The sequence below is a fragment of the Phyllobates terribilis genome, unplaced genomic scaffold (genome assembly GCF_046119375.1).
Source record: "Phyllobates terribilis strain yellow unplaced genomic scaffold, ASM4611937v1 Scaffold_183__1_contigs__length_3771566, whole genome shotgun sequence".
In the NCBI taxonomy this organism is placed as follows: Eukaryota; Metazoa; Chordata; class Amphibia; order Anura; family Dendrobatidae; genus Phyllobates; species Phyllobates terribilis.
Window position 1 is genome coordinate 1,069,031 of NW_027362943.1, and position 15,681 is coordinate 1,084,711.

Here is a 15,681-nt window from a genome sequence, read left to right on the forward strand (position 1 = left end):
TATATAATCAGAGGCCATTTTAGCAACAAGGTCTTTGGTCGTGGGTCTTTCGGTCGGCAAGTCAGCACAAGGCTGCGGCTGGCTGAGGGTCCACGGTTCCCAGTCTCAGGCCTCGAGACAGGGGGGTCGGGGCAGAGTTATAACTGGCTCTGTCCCCGGTCAGGGTCCAACTAAGAAGGCCTAGGAGGGGAGCAGAGGAGACAAGCTCCACAGGCGAAAGGATCTCAGGGGGTGCGGACGGAGCGGAGTCGCCACCTGCATACCTCATTCTGGCCCAGCCAGAGAGACCCTGCCGCAAGAGGGGGTACCGGTCCCCGATTATCTGACTTTGAACTTCACGTCTCTGTCGGAAAAGTCTGGAGGCTTATGTGGATCCCAGGGAGATACGGACGGAGTCGCCACCTGTATTCCCTAATCTGAGTTTATCCAGAGGGACCCGGCCTTACACCACGTTCTCACCACAAGTCACCAAAAAGGGCACCCAGTCGGTCCGGGAGCTTCAAGTTACCCAAAAAGGACATTGCAGTACCCGTACGGGACTCAGTGGGGAGAAGGAGAGAGAAGGAGAAGTAGGAGAAGAGAAGGACACACTAGAGCGGGGGTCCTGTCAAGTGCTCCTGAACTACCTGAAGTGTGCTGAGCCCCACCCTGGCGGCCGCAGCTCGCCGTGTGACAGCAGAGAGAAGCTCTGAGCTGAACGATCAAATCTGTGAGTAAAGACTTGGATGACTGCAACTACTGTCTCTGTCTGCTCCTTCCTCTGCGGCCCTGCACCCGCCAACGCTTTACTTCACTCTCTCTTCTCTACGCTGCCCTGAGGCCCTGCTCCACCTGTGGGGAGCCGCACCAGCTAAGCTGCCTGAACACCGGCCTCAGAGGACTGCCGAAGCGCTGGTGATCCTCACCAGAAACTACAGGTGGCGTCACGAACATTCCCCTTTTTCCCACACAACCCCCCCTTCTTTTTCCCTTTTTAAAGAGTGACCCCAGGGTACGGGCCCGGGAGCCGACCACCACGACATCCCCACCCCCAAGGTCAGGCAAACAACAACTAAGGCCCGGGCGCCGAGTCGTCCCTCCCCCAATCCACTGGGCGCGTCATCTCCCATACAGTATAATGGCCCCACATAGTCCTCCATACAGTATAATGGCCCCACATAGTCCTCCATACAGTTTAATGGGCCCCGCATAGTCCTCCATACAGTATAATGGCCTCGCATAGTCCTCCATACAGTATAATGGCCTCGCATAGTCCTCCATACAGTATAATGGACCACACATAGTCCTCCATACAGTATAATGGTCTCACATAGTGCTCCATACTGTATAATGGGCCTCACATAGTCCTCCATACAGTATAATGGGCTCCGCATAGTCCTCCATACAGTATAATTGCCCCACATAGTCCTCCATACAGTATAATGGCCCCATATAGTCCTCCATACAGTATAATGGTCTCACATAGTGCTCCATACTGTATAATGGGCCTCACATAGTCCTACATAGAGTATAATGGGCCCCCCATAGTCCTCCATACAGTATAATGGCCCCACATAATCCTCCATACAGTATAATGGCCCCACATAGTCCTCCATACAGTATAATGGCCCCACATAGTCCTCCATACAGTATAATGGGCCCCGCATAGTCCTCCATACAGTATAATGGTCTCGCATAGTCTTCCATACAGTATAATGGCCTTGCATAGTGCTCCATACTGTATAATGGACCACACATAGTGCTCCATACAGAATAATGGTCTCACATAGTCCTCCATACAGTATAATGGGCCCCACATAGTCATCCATACAGTATAATGGCCCCACATAGTCCTCCATACAGTATAATGGCCCCACATAGTCCTCCATACAGTATAATGAGCCTTGCATAGTCCTCCATGCAGTATAATGGCCCCACATAATCCTCCATACAGAATAATGGTCTCACATAGTCCTCCATACAGTATAATGGCCCCACATAGTCCTCCATACAGTATAATGGCCCCACATAGTCCTCCATACAGTATAATGGCCCCACATAGTGCTCCATACTGTATAATGGCCCCGCATAGTCCTCCATACAGTATAATGGCCTCGCATAGTCCTCCATACAGTATAATGGCCTCGCATAGTCCTCCATACAGTATAATGGCCTCGCATATTGCTCCATACTGTATAATGGACCACACATAGTGCTCCATACAGAATAATGGTCTCGCATAGTGCTCCATACTGTATAATGGGCCTCACATAGTGCTCCATACTATATAATGGCACAACACAGTGCTCCATTACGGACCTCCCTTGAAATCCTGCCTATAGCCGTGCTTCAAAGGAGACCGTGATTTTCACTAACTGCAGCAATACTGTGGCATCGCTGTATATAGCACAAGCTATAAGTTAAAAGCTATTTTAAAAAGTTTTAAAAGATATTTTTTAAAAAAACCCATAAAAGTTCCAATCGCCCCCATTTTCCTGCATTAAAAATAAAGATATTAAAAAATTTAAAAAATACACATATGAGATATCGCTGCATTCAGAAAAGTTTGATCTATCAAAATAAAACCACAAGCAACACGATTCGTAAACACCATAAAACAGAAAAATATTCAAAACCGCCAAAATGACATTATTTTCTGCAATACCCCTAAAAATGCTGTAACAAGTGATCAAAATGTCATATCCATTCCAAAATGGTATCAATAAAAATATAGAAACGTTACGGGTCTCGGAAAATGGCGACAACCCAAAAATGGTTTTATTTCAAACTTCTGATTTATTTTCACCGGTAAAATAATGAAAGAACTGGACTTGTTTGGTATCGCTGTAATCGTACCGATGAGCAGAATCACACTGCAAGGTCATTTTTACCACAAAATATACACTGTAAAAATAATTTCCAAGAAACTATGTCAGATTGCGTGTATTTCTCAATTTCACCGAACTTGGAATTTTTGTTTCCTGTTTTCCAGTACAAAGTGGTAAAATCAATGGTGTCAATCAAAATTACAATTCGTCCCCCAAAAAACAAGCCCTCATATGTCTATGTGGACAGAAAAGTAAAAAAGTTATGGCTGTGGGAAGAAGGGGAGGGAAAAACTAAAGTTCAAAAACAGAAATTGGCCCTGTCAGGAAGGGGTTAACTGCTTCTGCACTCTGGAGCCCGAGAGATTAGAGCTTTGGGTTTGGGCATATTTAAGTATTTGTTGCAGCATTTCCTCGTACCAACAAAGTGAATGAGATTCCTGAGGCCTCGTGCACACGCTGCTTCTTTTTTCCTTGCAGATTAGAAGCAGTTTTATATTTGCAGCCTGTCAATCCATTCAGCGATTTTCATCAGATGCATGGGGGGGGGGGATGCAAGTAAAAAATACGGTAAAAGTGTGCGAATTTATGTTATGTTGTGATTTTCCTGCCACAAGACGTTTTTGGTGAGAAATGTCTGCAGAAAGTACTTAACGTGTGCACATACAGTACAGACCAAAAGTTTGGACACACCTCATTTAAAGATTTTTCTGTATTTTCATGACTATGAAAATTGTACATTCACACTGAAGGCATCAAAACTATGAATTACCACATGTGGAATCATATACTTAACAAAAAAGTGTGAAACAACTGAAAATATGTGAAATCGAAGAAGGAAAATTATATTATCCAAAAGATAATAGTCCTCTTAATATAGATCAGCCTGAACAATGTACGGCCATAGTCAAATTAGACGTCCTTACAAAGGGTTTTACTCTAAACATGGGAGATGTCTCAGGTAAGGGTCATGAATGTGAATGTTTATGGTGTTATCAAAAGAATGGACCACTGGAAGGCGATGTGAAGTATATCCATAAAATACACCCAGAATGTGCAAAGTATGGTGACAGATGGGAGAAAAGGTTTGGATTTGATGATAAACTTAGTTTGATGAAATGCGAAAATTTGGTGGAAGAAATAGGAAAGTGCAGTGAGAAATTAAAAAAGTCTGGACTTACAAGTGCAAATATATGGTTGTGTGAAGCCTGAAAGAGAGAAAATGGCAGACATGCAGAAAAATATTCTAAAGACAAAAAGAAGGATAAAAAGGGACTGGTGTTAGTAATCCAGGATGGGTGTGATATTGTCCTCACACAGAAAGACTTGAATGAAGAACAGGGTTACAGAGGTAGGGGAGAGGTAGAGGAAGAGGTAGGGGAGTGGGCGACAAAACATCTTGTTGGCATTGCAGGAAGATTGGGCATTTTCTTCGAGAATGCCCTGACAGACAAAAAATAACCCAGATGGCACAAATGCCACAGAATATGCAGTAGTAACTCAGGATAAAGTCCTGATGGCCAAAGCCCTCGGAAACACCTATCAGCACAAGCAGCCACCGCAACATACTGACATTACATGAGACTAGTCTTATTGACCTACAAATCCTCAAAGAGATGCAACAAGCATCCCCAAAATCTGAGCAAACTACATGGGTAATAAAAGGTGCTATCTTCAAAGATGGCATATACGTATCTGCAGAAAACAAATATATATTGCCCAGTAACCTCTTTAGATATGCTGCAGTATTGAGCCATAGCACAGGAGGGATGGTAAAGATCATAAAGTATTTACAGCATGCGACTTTACTAACTACTCAAAGTTTTGTCTCACCTGCTTTCTTGTCCATTATTGGAAACATTGTCTGTCGTAAGTGTTGAAGTAGAATACACCTGAGTGTTATTGTCACCTGGCATGTTATATCTTATACCAAATCTCTTAAGATGCCTGATTGACTAATTTCACAAGTTATTATATAATATTGGCTAAGTGTCTGTATGTCAGTGTTCATGATAGATATTGATTTTTATAGTTGTTGGCTATATGTGTGATAGGCACCGGAGCGCAGGGCCTAGACCCTCCAGTATGCCGGGAATGGGTCGGATACTCTCTGCGGTCCCCAGGTTGCAAGGATGGTGGTGGCTGTGCCCGACGCCTGGAGCTGCGGAGTCACATTTTAAGGCGCGCTTGAAGACATCAGGGCTAGGCATCAATCGGATCGTCTGGGGTAGAGCATTCCAGAGAACTGGCGCAGCACGAGAGAAGTCTTGGAGACGGAGGTGCGAGGTTTGGATTATGGGGGATGTTAGTGACTCACCCCCTGGGCCAGGTTGGGCAGCGTTGCGCATGCGGGGAATACCCGGAGCCGGGTCCGATAGGGGTAGTAGTCCTCGTGGCGGTGACCCGGTCCGTGCCCAGGGTGTCAAACTAAGTGGCGGTGCTTGGCATAAGATGTTGTTCTGTTCGACTACGCCACCCGTTGATTGCGGCTATGAAGCCGCCGCTGCAGGGCAGACCGCTGAGGCCGGTGGTACGGTGGTGCAGCGTGGATGGTATAACCCCCAACGGGAGGGGTATAGCCTCAGGGCAGCTGGCTAGGCAGGGAGGAATGATGGTGGTCGTGGTGGTGTAACAAGGAATCACTGAGACGTGCGGTTGCAGTTTTCACAGCTTTACTCACAGTTCTTTATCAGGTCACTTGTGCGCAGTAAGGACCACCCGAGCCGTGCTGCGCCCACCAGGTGAGGGACTCGGCTAACTCCCAGGCAGTTCCGGAGCGTGGTCCAAGGCTCCCCTCTCTTCCTTCCTACTGGCCGTCCCCACTAGGGACCCACCTTTGTCCGGCTCCCTCGGGCCTTCTGGTGGTGAAACCTTTCCCGGTTTCCCTGACCCTATATGGTATGCCTTCCTGGTGGATATGGTGAGGGGTCGCGCCAAGGCTTGACCACGACCTCCGGTTCCTGGCTGAGGATAATTGGCCTCCACCAGTTTGGGATCCGGTACCCTTCTCTGCCAACCCTTCACCCGTTAACTCGTGGGATCTCAGGGTTCCCTCTCTTCTTGCGTCTCTGGGCCTTTCCTGGTGTTCCTGTTTCTCCTTCTTCTTCTTCCTCTCTCTCTCTCTCTGCCTCAGGCCTCCTCTCCAGGCCTGGCTCTGGAGCTGGGCCCAGACTGAGCCACAGCTCCCTGTCAGCCCTCTCTGGCTGAGCTCCTCTCTGAACTGACTCCCTATCCAAGATGGTGCCCACCTTTTATACTCCCTTCTGACACCCGAGCCCAGGTGACCAGCACCCAATGGGCTCCTACCTATGCCCAGAGTCCCTCCCCTCTCTGCTCCTACACCACTGGGATGTTCCTCCCCCCTCCCCACTCCAGCCAGGGACAGAAGCTGTCGTACCTGCACATCTATCTGGTGGGAGTACCGTTGATCTGTCCCCCGGAAATGGGGTGAGTGTAGTGTATGCAGCCTACTGAGCTCTGTTCCACGCTCCATCCTTACCCGGGAGTGGAATACCGCACCTCTGGTTCGAGGTGCAATACCCCTGTAGCAGCCGATTCCTCGGGGTGCTACATTCTCCCCTGGTAAATCACAGCACGTCCTCGGGCTGGAATAGAATAAAACAATATAAAACATACAAATTTTTAAAGTGCACTCATATATAAAACATTAACTGAAAACTCATCCCTTTATGGGAGGTACTCTTTTTTTTTTTTTTTTTTTTAAACGTACAGGTATAAAACATTTTCAAAATATATTCTTGATCTCTGGCCACGGTGCAACTTGTGACCAGGTAAAGTGCAACAGTCACCAATTCCACGGTAGAAAAACAGTTTCTTATAAAACCAGTAGGGGGCACTTTAAGAAGCGCAACTATTTACAGGGTGGCCGCTCTCAGTCCTCGGCCAGTGGGAATAGGGAATGGCTGCTCACAGTCCTCAGCCTGGTTAGGGACAGGGGCACACAGGAAACAGTTCTTTAACAGTTCCACTCTAGTCCCAACGGGGACCACACTCCAATTAGCAGCATGACAGGTACCCTTACGGGTAACTATATACAGTTTCAGTTACCGTTCATTAGTAATGATGTCCTCCTGCTCCTTCCTGAGGGTAGTCTTCAGACCCGTCCGGGTCCTCTTGGTCTTCCTCATACTGCATCTCCTCCTCAGTCAGCCGGTGTACGTGAAGGGCGTACGGTCCTTTAGCACACTGATGCCGGGTGAAGACGACCACATCACCCGGGTAGAGGTCACGTCCGCGGTGTCCCTCCAGCAGGTGGCTCTCGACATCCCTGCGGGTGACAAAGACGTCGCCGGGGGTTCGGTGATCCCGGATAAAGCCCCAGCCGTTCTCCAGTTGAAACTTTATTACGGTCCCGGTGGTGCGGGGGCCATGGGCCGTACGGGGGTTTCGTCGGGCCCGGCGTTTCTGTTCCGCGCTTTGGGCCTGCAGCTGTTCCTCGCGGAACCGCCTCTCTCGCTGTTCTCTCCCAAAGACCTCCAGCTGTTGACGGCAGCACTCCTCCCGCCGGGCTGCGGCCGCCCGGGTCTCCTTGGTGAACCCCATGAGGTCCTCACCGGTCGGATCCCATGCGAATTGGGCGTCTTCCAACGGGAGCGGGACAATTTTGGCGGGTGCCGGTGCCGGGATCAGAGGCTCACACAGGGGCCGTTCCCTCCGGAGTCGGGGGTTGATGTACTCCGGTGGCCACATGAAGGGCAGCCCGTCCGGGCTAGTATGCTGCGCGAAGAGATCTTCGCCCAGGGGCAGCACTGTGGAGGTCAAGGGCGCTGTGGGGGCAGCGGCGCCCGGATGCACCAGGCCTTGCGACCAGGCCGGCGGCACAGTGGAGGTAGAGGGCGCTGTGGAGCCCGCGGCGCCCGGGGGTACTCGGCCCTGCGACCAGGCCGGGGGAATCCTATTTGGGTCAAAGGACGGCACCGTTGAGGAAGAGGGCGCTGGAGGGGCATCAGCGCCCGGGTTCACCAGGCCTTGCGACCAGGCCGGTGGCACTTCCTGCTTCGCCGCGCTCAGGGTCAAGGGGCGTGGCGTAACAGAGGGCGCGACCGCGGCTCCTGCCGCTTGAGGCCTAGTTTGGAGCAGCGGCGGTGCGGCAACGGGCGCGGTGAGTATGACTTCGGGCTCTGCGACGGGGAGCTGGGGCAGGCTTACGGCTACTGGGCACGGGGTGATGACGTCCCCATTACCTGCTTCCATCCTTGCAGCTCCCTCCGCGGCGTCGTCTCCGGCCTTCGTCCCTCCTGCACCATCCTCAGGGGCAGACATGCCCCACGTTGCGGGTGGCGTCCTCTGCTGGCGGGTTCCAGCCTGCTGGGCCATCTCCCTTCTCCATTCGGCCAGTGCTTCCTGCTGTACTCGGGCCATCTTCCGGGCCAAGGCCTCCAGCGCGGTCTGTGCACGCTCCCGATCTCTGGGGAGTTGTGCCAGGATCTCCACCAGGCCTTCTGGGGTGGCGGCCTGCAACAGGCTCCGAACCACGGGGTCGGTGCTGCTCGACTCTTCCTCCATCCCCGGGTGCGATCTGTCCAGACTCCTCCAGGCCGCACCCATCTTCTCAGCTTTATTCCCTATCCGCCCCCATTGGGAGTGATCCCGGGGCATCTTAGTGACAGTCAGTTTCAGGGGCAGACCCCCCACTCTGATGGACATCTCCATTATTGTAGTCTCGGCTGGTGGGGGCGGTCTCTTCCTTTGGCGCCACTCTGGGGCCATGCCCACGATGGGAGGTAGTTTCTTGCCACCCTCTGGCACGCCCATAATGGCGTCCGCTCTGCCAGGGCGGGAAACCGTCTCAGATGGCGGGAATCGTCTCCTGATGGCGGGAAACTCCGCGGATGGCGGGTAAAGGCTGCAAATGGCGGGCAAACGGCGGGAAACGACTCCGGACGGCGTCCGATGGCGGGAATCCTCCGGAATTGGCGGGAGACTTCTTTTTGAGGTACATGTTAACTTTCCTTCAGGCACGCAGTACCCGGTGGTTGCGGGCACGAAATCCTGCCGACTACGCCAAAGTTGACTCACCCCCTGGGCCATGTTGGGCAGCGTTGTGCATGCGGGGAATACCCGGAGCCGGGTCCGATAGGGGTAGTAGTCCTCGTGGCGGTGACCCGGTCCGTGCCCAGGGTGTCAAACTAAGTGGCGGTGCTTGGCATAAGATGTTGTTCTGTTCGACTACGCCACCCGTTGATTGCGGCTATGAAGCCGCCGCTGCAGGGTAGACCGCTGAGGCCGGTGGTACGGTGGTGCAGCGTGGATGGTATAACCCCCAACGGGAGGGGTATAGCCTCAGGGCAGCTGGCTAGGCAGGGAGGAATGATGGTGGTCGTGGTGGTGTAACAAGGAATCACTGAGACGTGCGGTTGCAGTTTTCACAGCTTTACTCACAGTTCTTTATCAGGTCACTTGTGCGCAGTAAGGACCACCCGAGCCGTGCTGCGCCCACCAGGTGAGGGACTCGGCTAACTCCCAGGTAGTTCCGGAGCGTGGTCCAAGGCTCCCCTCTCTTCCTTCCTACTGGCCGTCCCCACTAGGGACCCACCTTTGTCCGGCTCCCTCGGGCCTTCTGGTGGTGAAACCTTTCCCGGTTTCCCTGACCCTATATGGTATGCCTTCCTGGTGGATATGGTGAGGGGTCGCGCCAAGGCTTGACCACGACCTCCGGTTCCTGGCTGAGGATAATTGGCCTCCACCAGTTTGGGATCCGGTACCCTTCTCTGCCAACCCTTCACCCGTTAACTCGTGGGATCTCAGGGTTCCCTCTCTTCTTGCGTCTCTGGGCCTTTCCTGGTGTTCCTGTTTCTCCTTCTTCTTCTTCCTCTCTCTCTCTCTCTGCCTCAGGCCTCCTCTCCAGGCCTGGCTCTGGAGCTGGGCCCAGACTGAGCCACAGCTCCCTGTCAGCCCTCTCTGGCTGAGCTCCTCTCTGAACTGACTCCCTATCCAAGATGGTGCCCACCTTTTATACTCCCTTCTGACACCCGAGCCCAGGTGACCAGCACCCAATGGGCTCCTACCTATGCCCAGAGTCCCTCCCCTCTCTGCTCCTACACCACTGGGATGTTCCTCCCCCCTCCCCACTCCAGCCAGGGACAGAAGCTGTCGTACCTGCACATCTATCTGGTGGGAGTACCGTTGATCTGTCCCCCGGAAATGGGGTGAGTGTAGTGTATGCAGCCTACTGAGCTCTGTTCCACGCTCCATCCTTACCCGGGAGTGGAATACCGCACCTCTGGTTCGAGGTGCAATACCCCTGTAGCAGCCGAGTCCTCGGGGTGCTACATTAGTCTTAGGTCATTTGTGGAAAGGAGAGCACGTGTAGGACGATAGACTGAGATGAGAGAGTTGATATAAGGTGGTGCAGAACTGTGGAGAGCTTTGTGGGTGAGAGCAATGAGTTTATAGTGGACCCTGTAGCGAATGGGTTGCCAGTGTAATGACTGGCACAAGGTGGAGGCATCAGTGAAGCGGCTGGACAGAAATATGACCCTGGCTGCCGCATTCAGGACAGATTGGAGAGGGGAAATTTTGGTAAGAGGGAGACCAATCAGAAGAGAGTTGCAGTAGTCCAGACGAGAGAGAATAAGAGCGACAGTAAGAGTTTTAACAGTTTCAAAAGTAAGAAAAGATCAGATTCTGGAGATGTTTTTAAGATGCAGGTGACAAGAGCGAGTGAGCGATCGGATATAGGGAGTAAAGGAGAGGTTAGTGTCGAATATGACCCCAAGGCAGCGGGCGTGCTGCTTAAGAGTTATGGTTGAAGGTAATTTAGATGTTAAGTAGAGTTAGGTTAGTAGAGGGGGAAAACACCAGAAGTTCAGTTTTGGAGAGATTCAGTTTAAGATAGAGGGAGGACATTATGTTAGACACAGCAGACAAACAATCCTTGGTATTTTGTATTAGGGTAGGGGTGATGTCAGGGGAAGAAGTGTATAATTGGGTGTCGTCAGCATAGAGATGATACTGGAACCCAAATCACCTAAAGGCCCCGTCACACTAAGCAATGCAGCAGCGATCCCGACAACGATACGACCTGTCAGGGATCGTTGCTGCATCGCTAATACATCGCTGGTGAGCTGTCAAACAGGCAGGCTCACCAGCGATCAGGGGAGCAGCGATATCGTGGAAAGAATCGTTCCATGATGTCCTGCTCCCGTTACCAGCCTGCTGCTTAAGCAGGAGCAGGCTGGTAACTATGGTAAACATCAGGTTACTAAGTGCGCGTGTGCCCCTAGTAACCCGCTGTTTACCATGGATACCACTCTGCTACGGTGCGCGGGAGGCTACCGTTCACCTTAGTAGAGTCGTATCCATGATAAACATCGGGTTACTAGGGGCACACGCGCACTTAGTAACCCGATGTTTATCATGGATACGACTCTGCTAAGGTGAACGGTAGCCTCCGGGCACCGTAGCAGAGTGGTATCCATGGTAAACAGCGGGTTACTAAGTGCGCGCGTGCCCCTAGTAACCCGATGTTTACCATGGATACCAGCCAGATCGTTGGTCCCGCTGGTCACACACAGCGATGTGTGCTGGCCAGTGGGAGGCCAACTACCAAAAAATGGTCCAGGACACTTTGCAGCGATCAGCGACCACACAGCAGGGGCCTGATCGTTGCAAAGTGTCACACATAGCGACATCGCTGGTGAGGTCGCTGGTGAGTCACCAAAACCGTGACTCAGCAGCGATCTCGCTAGCGAGATCGCTATGTGAGACGGGGCCTTTACTCTGGGTTAAGTTGTCTCTCTGTTTCCGGATAAATAGACCCCATGTCATGATACACTCAGGTGGGACAATGTTGACTGTATTGAAGGTTTTGCTCCGATCCTACACTTATTCCAACACATTTGGTTACCTTACTTTCTGCTACCTCAGCGAAAACCCTTCAAGAGAATAGATGTGGAATCAGACTGTACATTAGCAGAATAATTGGCTAAGATAACAACACTCAAATAAGTCTCTACCCCTAATTTTTTCTCAGGAGAACTGCTACCGAAACCTGAGGTTGTGAAACGTGCTGACTGGGTCCTTGTGAAGGTGATAAAGAAGAAACACTGGCACCAGCCTCAGTGGGAAGGTCCTTACCAAGTCCTATTGACCACTCCCACTGCTGTCAAAATTGCTGAACGTACATCACGGTTACATCTGTCCCACTATTAAAAGGGTTGACGGAAGTCTAGGGAAAGTTAGGCAGGGAACAAACCCAGTCTCCTGAAGCATAAACCCGGCTACAAAGGGGGGTTCTCCAAAAGGGAGAATTCATCTCAAACCGGTGAAGACACCCACTTCCCTTTTCCCGGTGGACGGAGACAGGGTAGGCAGTAGAAGAAAAAAAAGATGTACTAGGGACAGTTATTTTGGGAATCCTACACATGGTTATGGGAAATTGCAAGGTAATAGATCCAGCAGGGTGGGAAAGTCCAGAGGGTTGGAGAGGTTTTGGATTTAATAATTTAAATCTCACTTTTGAAGTAGGTCAGACGGTCACCTTTTTGATGGACTTCTGCCTGTTATATAAAGGACGTGAAGATGGAGAACAAGCTGCAAAACTAACTGGGTCAGAAAAATATGTTTGTGTTATAAACCAAAATAACAGGGGAGTCCGAATGTTTACTAGTTGGTCCCTTGCTGGATGGACAACAAAGACTATGGGTATAAAATTTATGGCCACACAGATTTGAAATCCAGGTTCCTCATTAGGAAAAAATAAACTTCCCGTTGCATAAAAAAGGATGATTGTAGCAAAATTAGTATTAATCTTAAAAAAAACCTAAGATGAGAGACCAAAGGTTATATGGTATTGGATCTGATGCATCAGGAACAGACCCAATAGGACATTTCTACATAGAAGTTCAGAATAATACCAAAACACACCCCAAGGAAAGTATGTCAGAAAGAACCATATTGGAGTCCATGGATCCCACAGTTGGGTTCACTAACTTAATCTATGAAGATAAACTAGCTCTAGAGACAATCTATGAGGAGAAAAATGAATGGTTAGAATTGCTTAGATATACTGCAAAAAGCCTTAACAAACTAAACTGTGTAGCTTGAACAACAGCCAGACCACAGCTAGGTGCTGTCACTTTTCCCCTACATGATCAGGAGGACCCAGAAGGGTTACAGTACATAATTAAACTATATGGAAAACTTCCTGTCTCCTCAGATAAGGAAAGAAAATGCAAAACATTATCACTTTTATTTCCCCCACTTAAAAAAAACAGATATCCAACAACAGGTGATTGCTTATCCTGGTAACTATACTTGTTTCAGTCTTCCTGGGAACGGACATGACGAACTCCAGGACGACTTTTGTAGAGAACTAATCAATGTTTCCCACAACACCAACTACTCAGTCATATGGTCAAAACGGACCACCCTGAGAGAAGACATATGGTGGTCATGTGGTGACAAAAGAATACCAGCCAGATTGCCGTATGGTTCTAAAAGGGATTGTGCGGTTATCCAGCTAGTCATGCCCTTCCACCTATTGTCAACAGGAACATGGTCAAAGATATGTGGTGGAAGTAGACAAAAGCGTGACACCCCCCGAGAATCCTTAGATTTTAGTGTATACATAGATGACATTGGAGTTCCCAGAGGAGTGCCCAACGAATACAAGGCTAGGAACCAGGTAGCAGCTGGGTGGGAGTCCATCATATGGTGGGTGACAATAAATAAAAATGTAGACTGGATAAACTACATATACTACAACCAACAGAGATTTGTTAATTACACTCGAGATGCAGCTAAAGGGATAGCTGAGCAGCTAGGACCAACTTCCCTCATGGCTTGGCAGAACAGAATGGCATTAGGCATCATCTTAGCAGAAAGAGAAGATGTATGTAGTATGTTGGAGGATTTTGTTGTAATTTCATCCCTAATAATACTACAGCTCCTGATGGTAGCATCACCAATGCCCTTGATGGACTGACTGCCCTATCTAATAAACTGGCTGAGAACTCTGGATATGTTGACAATTTTTCTTCCTGGATTGAAGGATGGTTTGGGAAATGGTCTGGCCAGGTCACTTCCGCGCTGATATCTCTGGCCATTGTGGCCAGTGGACTCCCTGTTTGTGGCTGTTGTGCTATACTGTGCATTAGAGGACTCGCACAAAGACTTATTGACTCTGCCATAACAAAGACTATGTATGGAGGAATGGAGACTATGGAACCTGATGATAATGATTCTGAACATTATACCTTCCCCGAAAATAACCAAGACTCTGAAATCCGATGGGTCCTGTGAAAACCGTAATAAGAGAATAAAAGCCCTGATGGGTACAGAGATGTGATATTGACATTTACAAAAGGGGGGAATGTTATAATCATTTCTGTAATAACTATATAATGTGTGTATATATATGTGTGTGTATATATATATATATATATATACAGTATATATACAGTATATATAGTTTTACTGAAAGGTCCTAGAATGAGTGGAAAGTAGACAGATGTTCTCTTTGCGGTCAGAAACAACTGACTCTGAGATGTGTAGAGACACTAATCATTTCTTTGGAGAAACAGGATGCTTAGAATATAATCTATAGTCGGCTGAGAGAATTCATTTCCGTTGCCTCTTATCTGATTTTGCATTATATATATACTAGAAATAGGCCGGATGCTATTGCATGGGGAGTGCGGTGAAATGAACCTCTGTGTGCCCTTAGTGGTGCTAACAGGAGCAGTGGCCATGTGTCACACCATTTGCGCTTTCCATCATCCCTGTTCTATATCATCCTTCCGCATTTGTGTCTTGTATTTGTGGCATCATTTGACGTCGTTCACACCTGTGCACTGTCTCTTCCTTGTTGTGTGCTGTAGTTTGGGATCTGGTGTTGTGTTTCTTGAGTGGTGGTCACTATGTGGTGTCTCCTGTGTGCGGGTTTACACTATATGGTCTCTTGGAAGCTGTTGTGACTATAATTGGATGTGGTCCATTGTTTTGTGTAGTTTGATGTGTGTGTGATTGTCCGTTTCCAAGGTGGAGCAAAAAAACAGAAAGGAAGTGAAAGGAAACAATTTATTAACATGTCACAAATAATGGCAAAGCTTCATACTTTACATAATAGGAACAGAAAGACCATCCATAGAAATGTTATTAGATTCTATTTTATGTATTAGATAGATAGATGGGACTATGAAACTGGAAAGACATACTGATAGGATGTTTAGATTGTGAGCCCCAATGGGGACAGTGCTGCAAATGTATGTAAAGCACTATGGAATTAATAGTGCTATATAAATGAATCAATATTATTATATGATATAAATATATTATTTATGTATATATGGTGAAACTATGTAAGTATGTATCTATAATGTCTCCTCAATCTATATATATATGTCTAAGGGGTAGCGTTTCTCCTTATGGAGAGTGACACACCGGCTCTGGCACGTCAAGGTAAGGAGGCTTATTCGCCATGCAATGCTTCTCTGGGAAATTGAATATGCAAATTGCCTCTTCAGAGAAAAAGACCTCAGTCCAGAGCCTCTCACCAGCCAAATCAGTTCTCATACTTTGCACTGACGAGGGCCAACAGCCCGAAACGCCGTGTCTGCAAATTGAGATTCTGATTTGGCTTTTATCCTAAGTCATATTGCACGACTCGTTAAAGGGTTGATTGTGACTTGTAGGATTGCTGCTTCCAATAGGTGGCGCTATAGAGTACAAGTCCTCTTTTTCTCTGAAGAGGCAATTTGCATATATATATATAACAACATTAACAAACATATATATGTATGTGTTTAGATATGATGTATGTACTGTATGTACTAAAAATATAGAATTATTTAAAGTATATAATATCTATCATATATCTATGTATAATATATGTCTAAAATCTACAATTTTTTAA